Below are 7,773 nucleotides of genomic sequence, written 5' to 3'. Positions count from 1 at the left end.
TGGAGTGGTGTAACTGTGCTCAGTGTCAGTTGATGGTCACTGAGGGGAGCCAAGTGCTGCAGTTAACCTTCAGTGTATATAAAGTATATATATGTATATGAAGTTGCCCTTCAGGGTATTTAAACACTTATCTGTGTCTGAGTGTGTATAAAATATATGTGAGAAAATACAACTCTATCCTGAAAGGAAACTTCTTTCTCACCACCTCTCTCTCTCTCATGTGCAAGTAGGTTCCAGAATTACAGCTGCAGTGAGTTTTCCTTCTTAGCAGAAGCTCCCCAGCCAGAGCAGGGGAAAGCAGCAGCTACACAGTGGGATGGGCCCTGCAGTGGGATGGGGCATTAAATGTCTCCTGATCACACTGAGATGAAATCAAGACCTCTAGAACACAAAATGAAGACCATGCTGGTCTGAAAACAATGAAGGATGTTATTAAAAACCAAAAACCTCTCCTGTAGTTCACTTGACGGACCTGAAATTTCCAATGAGCACGTTCAACATACAATAGCCAAGCGTGTCCAAGGAGGTGGCACTGAGATGCCACCAGGCTCTGCTCCCACCCCAGAGATGGGAACTGTTCTTGCCTCTGTGCTGAGATGCACCTCATAACCCTGCACTTGGATTTGAGCTGATGTGCACCTTTCCAGCGGGCAGCAAAAGCAGAAGGAGCTGGTGCATGGCCCAGATCAGCCTCTGGCAATGAGTATGGATCACTACCTTGTCATTTCTACAGTTTCCATCTCTTATTGGAGCAGATGTGGAAGATGTGGAAGACACAGGTCTCACACTTCAGCAACCATTGAGATGTGTAGGACATGAGCTGATGGTAACGAGGTAAGCAGTTATCTCATTCTGAATATGCATTTTCTGGAAAGATCTAATTTTCACTCTCAGACAGTGCATCCTGAAAAATAATGGTGAAATGGAACATGGATGTGAATGTTACAAGAGCTGCAAATTAAAAATTTACTGGTGGTGTCTGACTTCATCTTTTAGCAAGCAGAACATTGGAAGAGTAGGAGAAAGTGCAATCTAAAAATCTCATTTAAAAACAAATATATGTTCTTTCCCTTAATTAAGTCCATTAGTTCTCTCAATTAATCTAATTGTAACTGGGATTTCATGCAAATAGTTGCTGGCAACATTAGAACAGATAGTAACACTTGCCACAGCTGGAGGTCATGAGAAGTTAAGGGCATTTTCCAGCCTCTTCCCTGAGCACCACTTTGGCAAGGAATAATTATGCAGAGTGAAAGCTGATGGATTGTTCTGATATCAGTGAAGCCTTCATGTCTTTTCACCAGATGTAAAGTGTAATCAGAATTTTTCAGAAGTACTTCTGAATGTCATTTTTACAGTTTTATTGGCAGCTTTTTAGAATCCATTTCCTGCCATACATGGAGGCACAAAGAGGCAGAATTGTAAAAACGCTGCACTTCTTTTCCTCCTTTTTCTTCAGCAGGGGGAAGATAGTGACAAGAGAGAGAAGACAGAATTGGTATCAGATGTGCAACACTGAGGGAACTTTGGTTGCCCTGTAAGCTGGCTGTGGGTTTTTTCCACGGCCTGATAGTGCCAGGCTGCCTATTATCTCAACTTTCGTAATTAAAATGTCTTCAGTCAGAAGTACCCATGTATTGCTATGTTCACTGACTGAAAATTTCACATCATCAGCCTTCCCTGCCAAACACCTCGTGCACGCTGCGCCCAGCACCTGGAACCTGTGGTTTACAGCAGCTCCCCATCCCAAGAAAGGAAATATTTGGATTGCAGTCGGAGCTTGCAGTGGCAAAGCAGAGCTGATGGTGGTGTGTGGGGAGGTGCAGCTGTGCCAATGGCAGCAGCACACAGAGCAGGGGAAGAGCTCAGCACAAGGTTGCCCAGTCGTGTTTGTGGACAGTCCACACACCTGGCCAAGGTGAACCTTGGAGAAACCCATGGCCAATCACCAACAAACAATCATTACCAGACCTTTAATTAAAGTGCTGCACTTTGTATTGCTGATATTGCACAGTTAATTTGGTGTTGGTAGATCAGCTGTAGGGACTGTTGTCATGGGTGACATTTGGGAGTCCACAGTGCCAGATCATAAAAAGACTGGCAGCACACAGCAATATTGAGATTCTTACACCTGTAAAGCTGTCACATCATAGATAATGTATGTACTCATTGTCTCACAAAGCAGATAAAGAGGAAGGTTTATCAACAAGAAAGGATTTTGTCTGCTTGACTTCTCCAAATTGAAAAGAAAGATCCATATTGGCAAGATCTTTATCACTGAAGGCTGTTTTCTGAAATCAGCAAGGGCATTTTTGCTTCTCAGGCTTCCTCTGACTGCTACATTGTGAGACTGAGCTCAGTGTTTGCTTTTCTGTTTTTCTCCTTAGTGAGTGTTTGCACATCATGGAATGGGCCCTCTCCTTTCAGACTGCACACAGGGAACATCTGGGCTTTGTTTCAGATCTGAATGCACAGTGAGGGGACAAAATTCAAAGCTCCTACCATTCTCAGTGTGGTACAGTAATTCATAATGGACCCACATTTCTGGAACATCAAGACAGAAAATGATGCCCAGGGGACAAAAAGTGCAGGTAGATGATGTGACATGTCATGACCAGCCAGCAAGGACACCTCTGGAAAGCATTTGGGTGAAATAAAGCCAGGAATCTTTTATGTGCTTTTTGCTTTGATGACATTACCTAAGCAACAAGGATGTATTAGAAACTATGGCTTTGATCATGTTGGAAGTTAATGGTAACTGTGAGATGATGATTGTGGGATGATGATTGTGGGTGCTGTTCTCCCAGGAGGCCTTTCACACAAAATCAAAAAATCTGTCAAATCATCCTATGAGTAACCCCAGGAACAGTGCATACCCAATGATCACATTGATATATTTGTTGGGTAGGAACTGCTCAAAGAGTTTGCCTTTGGAGCAGTTAATTAGCCCAGAAAGAGCTTGCAAACTTAGAGCTGAAATGATGCTCTGCAGTTTTTGCTCAATGATCTGCACAATGTGGTTGCACTGGGAAATTATGCTTGATCTTGGAAACAAATCAGTCTAACCCAGATGTCTGCATCGTGGAGACACTGCAAACTCCACAAGCTCTTTGTCATGACTACTCACTTCTGAGCCTGCTAAACTGCCCTTCCCATTCTTGCTTCCATTTTAAGATGGATCTGCCATTCTCTGAACATTCTTATTTACCTTGTTTGATTTTTCTCCCACAGGCTTGGCAGCTCTGCAGTGATAAAGTTGCTAATGAAGATACAGAATTTCAATGCCAATATTTCAGAAAAAAATGCACCTAATTATTATCCAAATATTCGTAGCCACACCAACAGCACTGCTTTTATGACAAAGTAGAGTGGGATATCTAAATCTGCTTTCAGATTATGTTCAGGCTGGTGAGATATTTGCCAGTGTGCCTAGCCTTGGTTCCAGACTTCTGCCCTGGTGTTTATGGCCGATGGGTAAATGGAGAATGAGAGGATGAACACAAAGGTGAATAATTTGGCATAAATTCCTGCAAGTTTTAGTGGATGTGGGAGATTCCCTGGGGCAAAAAGCATAAGTTACAGGGGGTTTGTACCAGCTAACAATCAAAATAGGCAATGCTGTTACCGGCACTGTAAGGTTTATTTCTATTCCTGTAATTTCAAGTAGGTCTTAAGTAGAAGGCAAGTATCTCTCATGTTTGCTGTCTGCACAGCTGTGAATTTCATCAACTCCAATGTAGTTCTTAGGTATTTAAGGAAGGAGCTTCTAAACCAGCAAACTAAAAGCTGAGCTCTATTCAGAAATACAGCAAAAACAACTTCTGAGGGTATCATCTATCTGCAACTCTGCTTCTCTTGGCTTTGTGTGATACAGAGAACCATGACCTTCTCCCACACACCCAAAAGAAAGGATATTTTGCTTTCAAGAAACCTTTCAACTTTTCTTTGACATCCCCAAGGTGCCTAAATAACAGAGTCAAGTTGTCCAACCTTGAAGTCAATCCAGTCTTGATTTTTCCAGACTCACATACCAATATGAAAAGAAATACTGGCTCAAAGTCAATAGGTTTATGCATGCACTCAGGAAGATTTAAGTCATTGTCGAACACAAGTACTTGATTTCAGGTTTAGCTGAGTACAATCAAAACTCTTGTCAGATAAAAGTCTTTAATTAGATTTATATTTTCCCCATGCTATTTCTACGGTAACATTTATATTATCCGTGAGAGAGCTGGTAATATCATTCTCCTTGCAGCATATTTACACTCCAACAAGTTCCTGTGTCAGTAAATGCACCCAGACATAGCACATCAGTTGCTACCATCCCACAGCCAAGAGCCAAAACAAAAGAATAAGGGCAAAGCTGTTAGTATATTTTTTCCAACAAACTGAAGAAAAGGAGTCAATCATGAGAGCAAATGATTGCCACTCCATGTGAGATAGGAAGATTGCAGCTGCAGAATGTAAAAGAATTTCATTGACCTGTTGTTGGTTTTAAAAGATAAAGGGCTTTCTCTAGAAGTGCTTTAAAAACACACACACACACACATATAGAAGGGTAATAGAAAGCTAAAAAAGTTCAGTTGCAGGAATTTATATCAGCAGAGCTGTGATCTCTTCATGTGACCAGGGACACGTTGTACTTGTGTCATAGCTGGTCGAGGAATTTCTGAATCTCTGGGAAAAGAGTAAGCCCTGTTAATTAAAGCTGGGACTGGGAGAAACGAATCAGTAAGAAATAAAGCAAGAGAGGTAATCAATGAGGAAGGAGGATTTTGCTGGTAGGCTGCAATTAGACTTAGAGGAAAAGGACACAGAGCAATTGATCATCTGGTAGCTCTCTGGCTATCCAGAAATATTTTGCTCTTCTCACTCTGAGGGCGGAAATGTGATAAACATGGCAATCCTGCAGTCAAAGTTTTGAAAAAGAAAGAAGTTGACACAGATAATTTTATTGAAGGGGAAAAAAAATCAAATATAGGAAACACTGACATGTATTGACAGTCACAACATCTTTCTATTGGATATTGGGAAAGAGAAAAAATGGAATAATGAACAGAGATTAATGTTGACTTTTCTAGTATGATCTTAAATAACAAAGAAAAATCGTGGGAAAAGGTTTCACCTCAGCAAGACTGGTAGGATGAGGAAGCATTTTTGATGAAAATAAAAAATAAACAAATAAGCAAAACAAAGAAAATCTGATTAGATGTAGGAAAGCACTAGATTTCTTTTTCTGTAGAAACTCAGAGGCAGGCTGTAGCTGATGTGATTGCCTCCCTTTGAGGCTTTTGAGGGTGGAGATCCACTGAGATGTGATGGGACAGTGAAAGTCTAGTTGGAATGGTTTTGGACCCAAACCCATCATATGATGTGAGTTCACGTATTAATATTGAAATCTGTTCTGGCCTCTCCAGGGAGGCCCAGGACACCACTGTGGTAATGTCAAATTCCTATTAGATGGGGTGGTCTCAAAAACTCACAGCTAACTAGCAGCTCAGTTGTTTATTAACAATTAAACCAAGCCCTACATTTTTGTAGAAAGTAGATTAATCTAATTTTCAACTTCCACCAGCCCAGTATATCCAATGGATTATTCTTCACATGGGCTCTTGGTTTTAAATTTTTGTTTTCTTGTGCTTTTTTTTTCCAAATCATTCATCAGCATACGACAAGTGACCCCAAATGCAAAAGGTAAAACCACTGGGGCTACAGACCAGACTGGGGGAGGATATTAAAGGACAAAAATGGCAAGAAGAGGCTGTAAATTCCTAACACTCTGACTTCCTTCCTTACCTGCACCACTGGGGCTCCTGGGATCTATTGCTGCTGTTGAGGAAGTCACAACTGAAACCCAGAAAGGGCAAGTGCTGTGTTCTCCTTGCAAGTTGTTCTCACAGAGGTATTTATTTGTTTTCCATTTAGCAGGGCAGCCACAGCAGTTCATTCTGTCTTTCTTCTCCCTGATATGAATGTTGTGAGCAAATGAAAAAGTCACACTTAAAATATTTCTCCATCTGTAAAAATGGGAATGATAACATCGCCTTCCACAAGGGTGTTGAACATCCCAATTAAGGGTTTGGCACTCTCTGAGGCATCTCCTCTCTCTCAGTGTGGCTTGCTCAGCCCTCAGCTCCATCCCCACGTGTTTGCACAGGATCCTCAGCAACTTTTCAGATGCCTTGATTTTGTTTAAAGCTGATAGTTTAAAGCACCCATCTATCCTACAAATTTCTAATCTATAATCCTGTACATCTTGAGTTTTACTCTGACACAGACTTCAGAAGGATCTATTAAAATATCAAATGTGTTGGATGATTATTTAAGGGCTTTTTGTAGTAATATGCTTTAAAATTAAAACTTTAAAAGAGTTGTCGATGGCACTTGCAGACAGATTTCAGTGGTGGGCTTAGAAGGGTTCGTGGCTGGACTTGATAATGTTAGAGGCATTTTCCAGCCTAAAAAATTCCATGATTCTAATCACTGTGCAGCCTTCAGATGCTGCTAAGTAAAATCCCAGGGTTGTCCAAGGGGGAGGATGTTCACACCATGCTCCTTCAGCTGAAGAACCCAGAGAGAGCCCATGCCCTGTGTCCTGTGCTCTCTGCAAACCCAATTCAGAAACTGGCTGCCCTTCCTAAAACTTTATGGGAATTATTTGAACCAGATTTATTTTCCTTTTTCTTCTACTTCTTTCAAGCTGATGTGAATTTGGATAATTTTTTTTGCAGGTTGCATTCTTCCTTCCCAACATGAAATGTGACATCTGTTGACAGCTGGGTGATATCTTCCTGACAGAAATGGGGTTTTTTAGGGGGAAGAGGAATCAAATTTGGTGACATGAAACATTTAACAAATTTACTTTGCTTTCTCTGAGGATCTTGTGCTGAACAAATGTCATAAAAGCAGCTAGGTTTGTGTTGACTTTACAACAATAAAAGGATATCATGACATCTTAGTAAGCATTACTGTTATGTAATGGAAGTGTATGTAGGCAAAAGATATTTAATAAGAAAATGTTTTAAAGACGGTGAACCTAGATTAAAAAAATAAAAACCAACAACAAAGCTGTCTCTTACTCTTCTCAAGGAAGAATATTTTCCTAATAACATTTTAATGCTGGAATGTTCTTCATCATTGCAGACTAGAGTGAATTGCAGTTCAGATTGTTTGTCTTTAGAAATTAGTGGGAGAAGGGATGTCATGGCATCTTTTCTCCCTATTTGAGAAGCGTGTTGCTGTTGTTCCAGGGCAGAACAGGGGTGCTCCCTTCCCTGGCTGTGCTTTGTGCCCCTCGTTGGAAATGACACCCAGTGCTCGAGGGTAGAGACACAGGTTTCCTATTTTATAGACATCCTTCTTACCAAGGGATGCTGTCTCTGCCATCCTGCACTGGTCTAAATCACAACTCCAGCAGGAAATAGAGATTCTCTATTCTAGAGAATAGAGTAAAACCAGGCTAAGGAAGGGAACAATTCAACCTCTAACTCTGAAGAGTTAGGTAACATGATTTTGCCTGTGGAAAATGTTTACTTTTGAGGTCACCTTTCTACAAAGTGTACTTTCAACAACTCTGTGCTGTTTTCCAAATATTTGGAATATATTTTCAGCAGTTGAGGGGAGTCAGGACTGTGAGGAAGCAAATGAGACACAAGCACCATCTTTAAACATCACAGTTTAAATATCCTTTTTTTTATCCAGGTGCACATCTACATGTACTTAACATAGAATTTCTTTTTCACTGAACTTCAGTATTTTTCAAAATTAGGTATT

The 7,773-nt window shown here is 40.8% G+C and overlaps 1 long non-coding RNA gene across 1 annotated transcript; it reads left to right on the top strand.

The window, feature by feature from the left end:
- The first annotated feature begins 280 nt into the window (after window positions 1-280).
- On the top strand, window positions 281-7,067 carry LOC147652311 (uncharacterized). Its single transcript, XR_015289174.1, has 2 exons — window positions 281-834; window positions 1,460-7,067. It is a non-coding gene; the product is annotated as an uncharacterized LOC147652311 (long non-coding RNA).
- Window positions 7,068-7,773: the final 706 nt, after the last annotated feature.

This window comes from Cyanistes caeruleus, chromosome 7 (assembly GCF_971803275.1).
Source record: "Cyanistes caeruleus chromosome 7, bCyaCae1.hap1.1, whole genome shotgun sequence".
Taxonomy (NCBI): Eukaryota; Metazoa; Chordata; class Aves; order Passeriformes; family Paridae; genus Cyanistes; species Cyanistes caeruleus.
The sequence above is the reverse complement of the archived record's forward strand: the minus strand, read 5'-3'. Positions and strand labels throughout refer to the sequence as shown.